The sequence below is a fragment of the Octopus sinensis genome, linkage group LG2, assembly GCF_006345805.1.
Source record: "Octopus sinensis linkage group LG2, ASM634580v1, whole genome shotgun sequence".
NCBI classification, from domain to species: domain Eukaryota; kingdom Metazoa; phylum Mollusca; class Cephalopoda; order Octopoda; family Octopodidae; genus Octopus; species Octopus sinensis.
In genome coordinates, this window is record NC_042998.1 from 51,895,727 (window position 1) to 51,908,497 (window position 12,771).

The 12,771-nt window shown below is 35.4% G+C and overlaps 1 long non-coding RNA gene across 1 annotated transcript in view; it reads left to right on the top strand.

Annotated features, from left to right (window-relative positions):
- The window catches only part of LOC118767905, a 55,708-nt gene extending 49,136 nt beyond the window's left edge, over positions 1 to 6,572 (top strand). Inside the window, exons 2-3 of the long non-coding RNA XR_005003818.1 lie at positions 5,626 to 5,690; positions 6,518 to 6,572. This is a non-coding gene — a long non-coding RNA (uncharacterized LOC118767905). The remainder of the gene's footprint in view (positions 1 to 5,625; positions 5,691 to 6,517) is intronic.
- Positions 6,573 to 12,771: the final 6,199 nt, after the last annotated feature.

Genomic DNA, 12,771 nt, shown 5'->3' on the forward strand with positions numbered 1-12,771 from the left:
TTTTTTCACACGCATTACACATATATTTTTCAAAATTTTGTGGCACACTTGAACTAGAAATATAACTGAAAATATAAGGAAAAAATTATATTCATGTTATACTGTGGCACACCTAGCATCATTTCATGACATGCCAATGTGCTGCAGCGTACCGGTTCTGGAGTACTGGTCTAGAAGACAACCAAGCAATGGATAACGTAAAGATCCAAGACTTCAGTTTTTTCAAAGCTTGTACCTGCTATATACCAGTGTCCACAATATAAAATTGGATTTTTATTATTGAGGTTTACTCCTCAAAGTAAGCATAAGGAAGACATAGGATTCTATTTCTATCCATGAACTGAAGATGGCAATGGTCTATCACGATGCTTCTTTTACTTGTTTCAGTCAGTAGACTGTGTCCATGCTGGAGCACTGCCTTGAAGAATTCTTAGTTGAATGAATTGATTCCAGTACTTGTTTCTTTTTTAAGCTTGGTTCTTATTCTATCGGTCTCATTTGTCAAACTGCTAACAGGGTATTTTTGCATGTGCCTGTGTGTGTGTGTGTACTATATTTGGAGTCAGCGCATGCACAGATTTGTATGTTTTGTTTTATACATGTGCTTTCATACATATAATTGCATGTCTAGACAGGTGCATATATACTTAAATGCTAAACCTCTGGAAAGTTTTACAAATTTTTACTGTTCCATTGATGGCTTGGCTCTGTAATCTTCGAATCAGGTTTCTCCTTTCCAGACAGCTTTTATTACATCCTAAACTAGAAATCTGCCTCCCTCGAATTGTTAAAAGGGTTATTTCATTGACAGAATAACTGTCTTACCATACAAGAGAGGCAGATCTCTAGTTTGGGATGTGATGTGTAGTGACATGTTCTCTGGCTCCAACCTTGCAGCATCTGCTCCAAATCCAGGTGTCACCACCTGTAACACAGAAGAAAGCAAAATCAATGAATACAGGAGCCTGGCCAGCTGCTATCAGTTTTTGCTGGTCACTATTGAGATGTCAGGTGTTCTAGGGCCCTTTACCACTGATTTCCTCTGCTAAATAAGGATAACAGCAGCCTGCTGGAGAAATGAGCCCTTTAAGGTGGAATGGCTGCTGCAGTGAGTGCCACTGGCCATTCTCTGTGGCAACACCATTGTGGTCATGACTGCAGAGTGTGGCTGAGCACACCATTAGTTCCAGGGAATGTGACCCATTGTTCCCTCCCCCTCCCTCTTCCACTTCTTTATTCCCGCCCACACACCTTTCTTCCTTTCCTTCCTCTTCTTCCTTATCTTCCTCTTCTTCCTTCTCTTTCTTCTTTTCTATTTCTTTGTATTTAAATGTTTAAATGTTCTAATAAAATTCAAACATTTTAACTGCTGCATTAGAAAAAACAACAAAATAATCTTTTATTGCAGATTTTAATACTCCTCACTCTGAACTATCAAAACACTTGTCAATTACACAGTATTCCTTCTGATTGCTGAATACTGTATGACTCATAATATTTTTTTTACAACTAAAATTGAGTTGAATATTTTGACCATGAACTCAGTGCAGTGCCAGGTCAGCTGTAACTATTGGGATGTGATCTGCACAGTTTAAACTTACTTAATATGTCTCATAATAACTGGCAATTGATCAGATCAATTACTTTTTACTTGTTTCAGTCATATGACTGCGGCCATGCTGGAGCACTGCCTTTAGTCGAGCAAATTGACCCCAGTACTTATTCTTTGTAAGCCTAGTACTTATTCTATCGGTCTCTTTTGCTGAACCGCTAGGTTACAGGGATGTAAACACACCAGCATCAGTTGTCAAGTGATGTTGGGGGGACAAACACAGACACACAAACGTATACACACACACATACATATATCTATATATATATATATATATATATATATATATACAATTGCAGCGTGGAAGGTGTTTATAAGCCATTTAAGAAACACACAAAAGCCGTTCGATTCACTTCAGCATTTAAGTTTAATTTGTCAAAATATTTTTGTCACTAAAATCCGCGACCTGTTCACTGACAAAAATCCATGCTGCATCACTTGCTATGCGAGTACATCTCCGTAATATATATATATATATATATATATATATACATACGACGAGCTTCTTTCAGTTTCCATCTACCAAATCCACTTTCCACACAGCCACTCCTATGCCTAAAGACAAAAAAAATTATTTCATTACACTGTGTTATTTATGTATTTGGATCATTCAATTTATAATTTTTAACAGTGTTACTTGTATAATTTCTGTTACTTGTATGATTTGGGAGCATCAGCTCAGTCTGTTTGGTCATGTTGCTCAGTTTTCCAAGCTGGGGTCCTGCTTGTCATGCTCTCTTCTCTAAGGATCTGGCTGGGTGATAACTTGTAGTTGCTGGTCACATACACCATGGTCATAGCTTATGAAGAAGTATCTTGCAGAGATGGGGACTGATTAAGACACTACTTTGTATTTAAATGTTTGCCTGGGATGACCTGAGAAAATACTGACAAATAGTGGATGCAACAACAGGCTGAAATAGTGTGTGCATCCATACCTGACCTGTTTGTTGCATAGATATGAAAAAGAGAATCATCATCATCATCATCATCATCATCATCATCGTTTAATGTCCATCTTCCATGCATGCATAGTTGACAGGAGCTGGCCAAGTAGAAGATTATCCCAGGCTATTGTGTCTTTTGCCAGAGTTTTTATGGCTGGATGCCCTTCTTAACACCAACCACACTGCAGAGTGGACCGAGTGCCTTTTGTCTTTTGCCAGAGTTTTTATGGCTGGATGCCCTTCTTAACACCAACCACACTGCAGAGTGGACCGAGTGCCTTTTGTGTAGCACTAGCACAGATGAGATCAGTTTTGGCATGATTTTACATGCCAACCACTTTACAGTGAGGACTGGATGCTTTTTACGTGGCACCAGCACTGGCAGGGTCACCAAGTAACTTGCAAGACAAGGAATAGAAATATAAAACAACAAGAGTCCAAAGGGACTTATACTGAGTGCCTTTATTTTAAGTGTGCTTTACATTCTCTTTTTACGTATACCACCCCTACTTGGTTAAATCTTTTTGTGACAATAATCACAATAAAATACACTATGTGTGTCAAGACTTAGTGCTAGTCAAGCATATTTGGTCTTTCATGAAAATCCCGCTCTCTTGTCATTCACTTGGTCTAACTCGTTAATTTTTCCCTACATTTCTAAAATCAAAAAAGTGTGCATGTCTGAAAGCCAAAACACATGATAACTTGTCTTCACAAAACACAAAAATGCACTGAGTCATACAGACTGTCTACAAATGTGCATGCGCATTCAATTGTTGGGCATAAGGGGTCGGTTTATCGATTTTTTAAATGTCTCTATGAGGTGACTGGGGAAATGAAAAGATCTTCATGACCACCCTCAGACAGTTTTAAAACCCCATAGAAAATGCGAGCCTTTTTGCGACATTTTGCCATTTATAGATTGTTGTGTGGACGCTCCCAAACGATGAAGTAGGCTAGCCCAATACGTAGATATAGAGGGAGGAGTCTAGATGTCAAGGATTTGAGTAGAGGTCGTCCGAACGTGCGATATAACAGTGGCGACGAGGATTTCGTAGCTCACACAGCCACTGTGTAGTATTGTGATATAACATAGATATAGAGATGATATACAAGCAGTGACTATTCTAGATTTCATTCAGACATAATATATTCAGGACTATTTAATCCAATATTTTTTCCTCCTTTATGTGATTTGAGGGAGATTTAAATGTTATCTTTTCTGTGTTGACTAAACACACAGTATTTCTCCCTGGATTGAAAAATAACTGTCTCTGTATGAGGCATGGCTAGTTCATTTGTGACAAATTATTGTAATGTCCAACTCAGTGGAAATTTTAATTCTCTGTGACCAATTTATCATTTGTTACTGCTTGTGAATAAATGATCTCAAGTTATTTGTAACCAACTGGTAGACTGGTTTCCAGCTTTTAAGTATCTTGGCCTTAATAGACATGATTACATAGCGACATCAATTATATCTGAAAATTCTAAGCAGTGGGCTTCATATCAGAGGAAATGGCTGCAATTCTCTTATTTTCTCTCTTAGAAATATCTGGTTCTTTTTTCTCCTTATTGATAACATCTGGTTGGCAAGCTTTACATATCTCTAATTGAGCAGAAATGTCTCTTGACAGTCAGTCAGACATTCAGTATGGATCCATAAGCATATCAGATTTAATGTCATGTCATAACAATTAAAAAATAAAAAAGAAAAACCTGATCCCGAAGAGTTAGCAAAATCTCTTGAGATTAGTAACACTATTGGTGATGGATGTTGCTGTTTAGCCCCAGGCAGGCCTGATTAGGTAAACCCATGATCAAAGTTATTTTAGTCATGATCATCTTGTCTTTTTTTTCACATATACAACTATATTATAATGTTTTTAATTTTTTCTTTTCTACTCTAGGCACAAGGCCCGAAGTTTTTTGGGAAAGGGGTCAGTCGATTAGATCGACCCCAGTACACAACTGGTACTTAATTTATCGGCCATTGAAAGGATGAAAGGCAAAGTTGACCTCGGCAGAATTTGAACTCAGAATGTAAAGACAGACGAAATACCTTTTTCTATTTCTTTACTACCCACAAGGTGCTAAGCTCAGAGAGGACAAACAAGGACAGACAAATGGATTAAGTAGATTAGCACCCACTACACTCTCGGAGTGGTTGGCGTTAGGAAGGGCATCCAGCTGTAGAAACACTGCTAGATCAGACTGGGCCTGGCGCAGCCTTCTGGCTTCCCAGACCCCAGTTGAACCGTCCAACCCATGCTAGCATGGAAAATGGACGTTAAACGATGATGATAATGTCTAGTTGGAAATATATATATATATACATACAAACACATACATATATATATATATTTATATATACATACACACATATATATATGTATATATATGTATATATATATATATATATATATATATATATATATACACACACACATACACACATACATATATAAATACACACACAACACACACACATATGTATTCTTGCCATGTTGGACTGTTAAACTCTGCACATTTTTTCTCTCCTTTTTTTTAATTCTCTCTCCATTTTTTCCCCTCTTAATCCTTTCTGTCAAAGAGTGTAGGCTTGAAACAAAAAACTTTTACGTTTTTCCCAAGCATTATACTAATACACCAGCTTGTTGTTCCTACATTTGTTTCCATCTTTCATTTTCTGTAAATTTGCCAACAGATGTTATTTGGTAGCAGGGCATGCTAGAAATAACAGCCAAATCTTTGGAGGTGAGATATGTTGAATGTACTTGAAAGAAAGCTATGGAAAAAACTATTTCACTCCGAGGTAACAAAAGGGACTTTTACAAAGTATTTACTGTATTTCTAAAGTCATTTTTACTTAAAAATATTTTACCCATCATAATGTGTCTCATGGAAAGGTTAGAATTTCTTCCCTTTCAGGGTTAACTTGTTTTCGGAGTATTTTCCCATTATGCACCATTTTGGGTATTTATACCCCCAAACCCCAAATATCTCAATAACCACTGGTCTGATTTATGTGAAGCTTGTTTTATTCTGTTTGTATTCATATTTCAGGGGCAGTTAACTTTCACGGCATTTTCCTGTTATGCACCAGTTTGGGTGTGTAACATTGCAAGCAAGTAAGATTGAATTTCATTTTTAACATATTATATATATTATATATTATATATAGTGGGTTTTTGGAGTATATATTGAGGTTTATATGTATGTATAGGTATGTGTGAGTGAGGTGGGTATTTGTATATGTCATGGGTGTGTGGTTTACGTGTGTGTATTTGTGTGTGAATGTTTAGGTTTAGGGGGATTGCTATATAGGTATGTTATAGAGTTTAGTAAAGGGAGATTTTATCATTATATGTTTTTATGAGTTTTAGTTTATCATGGTAGTTTTATTAAAGAATTCGTAGTAATTTATGTCTATTTACGATGTCTGTTATTTTATTACATTATTTCATTCATAATTTTTAAGTAATGTTCGTTTTACCAAGTGAATATAATTTTTAATTCCATTTATTCCATTTCTCCATTCGTAATTTTAAATGATGTTCGTTTCTAGAGCGGGAATGTGGGTTGTATGTGTGTGTGAGGGAGTATGAATAAGTATTGTGTTGAAGTATTTGGCTATTTTATTTATTTATCGTTGCCTAGACGTTTTTATGTGTATGTATAGGGATATATATATAGGTGTGTGATTTAGTGTATGTATTTAGATATGGTTATATATAATTAGTTATATGTGTATGGGTGTATATATAGTTTATTTTTTGTTTTGTTTTGTTTTATATTTAATTGTTGATAGGTTTATTTTAGTTTATATATTGTTTATATATTGATTATATATGGATTATATATAGGTTATATATAGATTATATATTTATATTTTTTCATTAATACTTTAATTATTTTAAAATTATTATTTTTATATTTTAAAATATTGATATTTTAGATTGGAAGTCCACCTGAAGATTGTCGATCAGGACAAGAAACAATTGTAGTGGCGGTTTTTTTGACTTTTTATTAAAATTTTATGTATTGATTAAGTCTTTCCTTGTTTGTTTTGCAAAATAGTGGTTTTGTCTCTAATAATATTATATATATATATATATATATACGAATGTATTGTTGATGTGACAGGAATATTTACATATTATTCTTTTTATATAGCTTTATATGCCTCAGAGATCCATTGTTCCCAAAACATAATTGTGTGTTTGTGTGTATGTGCTTGTGTGCACATACGCATGTATGCACGTGTGTGTGTGTGTGTGTATATATGTATGCATGATGAGGTGCTGAAAAGTTCCTGGCTTTAAGGATATTGCACAAGGTTGGTTGGAGGCCTAAACTTCTGAGTTCATTTACAGGGTTTAGAAGAACTGAAGGACTGCTGCAATAAGTGTGTAAATTTGAGAGGGGAATATATTGGATAAAATCATAATCAATTTATCCTCTTGTACTTTATTTTACCCTAAGCCAGGAACTTTTCAGCATCTATCACATATATATGTGTTTGTGTGAGTGTGTATGTGTTATATATATATATAGACATATATATATACATATGTATATATATGTGTGCATATATATATAATATATATATGTGTGTGTGTGTGTGTATATATATATATATATATGTAAATGTAAAAAATACAAACTGGGACAAGAACGTAAAACATTTAGAAGACGATACAAAAACATGGACGGGACATTCGAAGCCTTCAATCTTCAGTCAAGAACCGGATCATCTTTGCAATTTCGGCTGATTAATCTTGAGATTGCTCTGATCTGGCCAGCCCCAAAGGAAAATCTAAGCCAAGCGCATTAGATTCCTTGGAAGAAAGCCTCGAATGTATACAAAACAAGGACGGAGAACCGGACGATGTTACACGAATAAAAATACAAAAATACGTAAAAACAATAATGATAACACGAATAAGAATACAAAAATACGTAAAAACAATAATGATAATAATAATAACAACAAAAACAGGACGTCACAAACAAGCGTCTTTTCGACAGGATGAGTAAATTTTTGAGCTGGCGTTAGAAAAAAGCCTTAGGGCTATATATATATACATATACATACATATATGAAAGGAAATAAATTCATCTTGAAGGCTGCCCTTGTAAGTAAACAGTGTACCCCAGACAGCTTTATGCAATTTATAGGTTCCCTCATTAGTTCATTGATTTTCCAGTTTTCAGAACATTTGGCATTATCAGATTAAGAGAAACACAGTTATAATAGAGGTTAGTTTTATGGTTAACAAATCTGGAATCTTAATTCCGTTCTTGAATTATGTCATTTCACTTCATTTCCACAAATATTGCCAATGAGTTAACCATGAATGTCTCATAACCTTATAAAAATATTGCCATTGAGCATTCCATATCTATATGTATATATGTATATATATATATATATGTTTGTTGAAATGGAAAGATGAATTATCTTGTTACGGATTATTCAAAAGTTTAACCGATACATGTGTAGAATGTAATAAAAGGAATTCTGTAGAATTTTCGTTGAGCTCCATTTCTTCCATTCACTAATTATATATATATATACACACACACACACACACATATATATATATATATATATATATATATATATATATATATATATATATATGTGTGTGTCTGTGTGTGTGTGTGTGTATATATATGTGTGTGTGTGTGTGCTTGTGTATATATATATATATATATATATACATATATATATATATATATATATATATGCGTGTGTGTGTGTATATATATATACATATATACATACATACATACATATTATATATATATATGGAGAGAGAGAGAGAGATAAATAGATAGATAGATAGATACATATATACATAGATACATACATACATATATATATATTATAACCATATGTCCATCATCCGCACCATTATTATTTTTTATGTTTATGCATGAAATCAATTTTATGTTTGCTGAGCAAATATTCCGTAGCATAGTTGTGGTCACATTGCTGGTTTTGTTAGTATTAATGTTGTCAAGTTGTCCCAGAAAAATATGAGGGATTCTCTGTCTTTGATGCCCATTAGTGTAGTTGTCTGGAAGTGGTTTGGACTTTTGCTTATGTTTTTGTTGATTACATAACGTTAAATTCATAATTTACACATGCATGCACAAACACACAAACACTCAGATATATATATGTGTGTGTATGTGTGTGTGTATTCATATATGTGTATATGTGTATATATATGCATGTGTGTGTATATGTATATATATATATATATATATATATATATATATATATAAATTGAGATAGGGGTTGCAAATTCAACCCTCCATGGGATAACAAAGTATGTGATTGGGTATTATCTGGTAGTTGATAAATGATTTAGATGTATTTCTCCATTTTCTTATTTTGTATATATATATATATATATATATATATATATATATATATATATAAGAATGTATGAATATACATGTGTGTATATATATATGTATATATGTGTGAAATATATAGGGAGAATACATAAAAAACAAAAGACGAAGACAAGTGGTGTAGACAGCAAACAGATGTATTAGTATAACACTCGAGAAGTGAAAAAGTCTTTAACATTTCAAGCCTACGCTCTTCCACAGAAAGGAACATAGAAAGAAACAAGGAGAGAAAATAAAGAATGTGTCGTGGCTAGCGATCTATTACGCGTGTGTGTGTGAGTGCATGTGTGTATGTATATATATATACATATGTATTCTTTTATTTGTTTCAGTCATTTGGCTGTGGCCATGCTGGAGTGCTGCCTTTAGTTGATCAAATCGACCTCAAGACTTATTCTTTGTAAGCCTAGTACTTATTCTATAAGTCTCTTTTTCTGAACCACTAAGTTACGGGGATGTAAACACACCAACATCAGTTGTCAAGCAATGGTGGGGGGGGACAAACAAAGGCACATACATAAATTTACACACACACATACACAAATTCACAAATGCACGCACACACACACATATTATACAACGGGCTTCTTTCAGTTTCTCTCTACCAAATCCACTCTCAAGGCTTTGGTTGGCCAGAGGCTATAGTAGAAGACCCTTGTCTAAGGTGCCACACAGCAGAACTGAATCTAGAACCATGTGGTTGGTAAGCAAGATACTTACCACACTGTCACTCATTTTAACAAATATACTTACCAAAATTACATAAAAATATCTTGAAATACTAAAGAGTAAATTTATTCAGTAAAATCGCCATTGGCTTCAACCACAGCCTCCAGATGACTTCAGAAAATCCTGCAACTCTTCTGGACGGTCACCTTGTTTAAGCTGTTGAATGCTGCCATAATCCTTGCCTTTAGTCCATCTTTGATGTTACAAGGAGTTTTGTTGGTCTCTTGCTCAACTGCACCCCTCACACAATAATCAAGGCGGTTGCAGTCTGGGGAGTTAGGTGGCCACATGTTAGGGGAGGGGTGATGTGTTGCAGAAATTGCCTGACAGCCATGACTGGGTTCTCCTGCTTGTGTGGCATGGTGCAGAGTTCTGTTGCCAGACAAAGGGTATTCCGGCAACCACCCTCTTGACCCAGGGAAGCACTGCCTTCTCCAGGCACTTGATGTAGGCTCCGTGTTGTGTCTGAGGCCATGTGGGAAGTTAAATGGAGGAATAACGTCACCATCACTAAAAACACCATGATGTTTGAATTTTATCACTCTTGGTACATGTCCTCAGACTGCACTGTGCTCAGATTGACAACCAAACACTCTGAGATGTATATATTGGAGTTTCCAGTGTGAATGCCAAACAGTACAGCAAGTCGTTTCCAAATTTCTGGCAGTGTGAATTGCTTCATAGTGCTGTTTGTCTCACAGACAGTGCCCAACTGACCCAACCATACTATGTAGTCAACAAATTCAGAAACAAACAATGCGCATGCACAAAATTAAAAACATAAAATGGAGACAATTTACCCATCGCACCCTGTAGATATACATACATATATGGCATGTAAAAAGCACCATCTGAACGTGGCCGATGCCACGTAAAAAGCACCAACCGATCATGGTTGTTGCCAGCCTCCCCTGGCACCTGTAACGGTGGCACGTAAAAAGCACCAACTACACTCACGGAGTGGTTGGCATTAGGAAGGGCATCCAGCTGTAGAAACACTGCCAGATCAGACTGGAGACTGGTGCAGCCTCCTGGCTTCCCAGACCCTGATCGAACCGTCCAACCCGTGCTAGCACGGAAAACGGACGTTAAATGATGATGATGATGATGATGATGTTATATATATCTAGGTATATATATATATATATATATATATATATATATATATATATGTATGTATATATGTATGTATATATGTATGTATGTATAGTATATATGTATGTAGTATATATGTACACACACACACAATTTCCATGATTGAAGAGAATCAGGTACTCAAGTAGTAAAGCACCAAGGTCAGGTTGGTGATACCATTATTGTGTACATATCATATTTAAGGACAAATATGTACTCACTAAAGTAAACATGAATTTGTACTCCTGTTATGCATACATTCACAAATAGCTGACTGAATACAAAACGAGTTACCAAGGTCACACGTGGGTACACCCAGTGCACCTACCACACCTATTATATTATATTATAGGTGTAAGCACGTGTGTCTGATCAAGAAATTTGCTTTGCAGGCATGTAGTTTTAGGTTCACATAGCCACTGCTTTGGGCAGTTGTGGCTCTGTTTATGTCCTGTATAAACAAAAAGTCTGTTAGTTTGGTAGGTAAAGTTCTTACTTGAAAACTTGTAATGGTCATACCTGGAAGCAGGTCCAGAAGCTTTGTTGAATCCATGTTAGCATGGAAGGAGTGGAACTGAAAACAGTCTTTTATCTTTTACTTGCTCCAAAATGGCCACAGTCCATTCTGGAGCATTGCCTTGAAGAGTTTTAGCCAAACAAATTGATGCCAGGACATTTTAAAGCCTCCTACTTATTCTGTCGGTCACTTTTGCCAAACTGTTAAGTTATGGGGACATAAACAAACCAGTACTGGTTGTCAAGTGGTGGTGGTGGTTGTGGGGGACAAAGATACACATAGATACACACACACACACACACACGCGCATGCACACACATACACACACATGCACACCATGGCTTTCTTTTAGTTTCTGTTTACCAAATCCACTCACAAGACTTTGGTCAGCCTGTAGCTAATGCAGAAAACACTTGCCCAAGGTTCCACACAGTAGGACTGAACCCAGAACCATGTGGTTGGGAAGTTAACTTCTTACCACACTGCCATGCAAAGTTTGCTTTAATGCTTTTACTTTAGAAATCAGATATATATATCCACTCAAACTTTCATTTCCCCTAACTCTGGAAAGCAGTTTTACATACCAATCTTTATTTGTTGAGAAATGTCTTGTTTGAAACGAGTTTCTGTTGATATTTATCAAGTTTACTTAGGCAACAGGACTTTCAGAAAATATCAATTGTATTTTTTGGTAGATATTTGACATCATTACTGGAATAACCATGGAATTTAATTTTGTAGTTAGTGGGATAATGCTGTTATTCTACCACAAAAAAGTTCTTTGTTCCTGGCCTAAACAAATCTGTAATGTTGTAAAATTTGATCAGACACTAAATCATTTCTTGGATACTTGCAGCTTAAAATTATGTGGTATTGTGTGTGAACATGTGTGTATACGTGTGTATATAGCAGTATTGTTAGATTGGATTTTCTTATTGCCTACCTGTGTGATCATTCTGTTAAGACAATATCATTTATCTTTTTCTTTCATATTTTATTTCTCCCAACATAGCTGCAGTCTAATAACTCAGTCATTGGATTGCAGTTATGATGGGACATGATGTTGAAAGATTTAGTTGAACAAATTGACCCTAGTATTTAATTTTTTAAAAAAATCTGGTACTTATACTGTCAGTCTCTTGCTGAAATTGCCAAATTATGGAGAAATAAAAAAATTAACACCTGTTATTAAACAGTAGGGTGGGAGACAAATGGAAAGATACACACACACACACACACACATGCACATATAGACACTCACATACATGTGCACCACACACGTGTGAAAGTGCATGCACACACATGCACACACATGCATACATGCACACATACACACATGCACACACACGTTCACACATGCATGTACATGTGCACACACATGCTTACACACTTACACATTCACA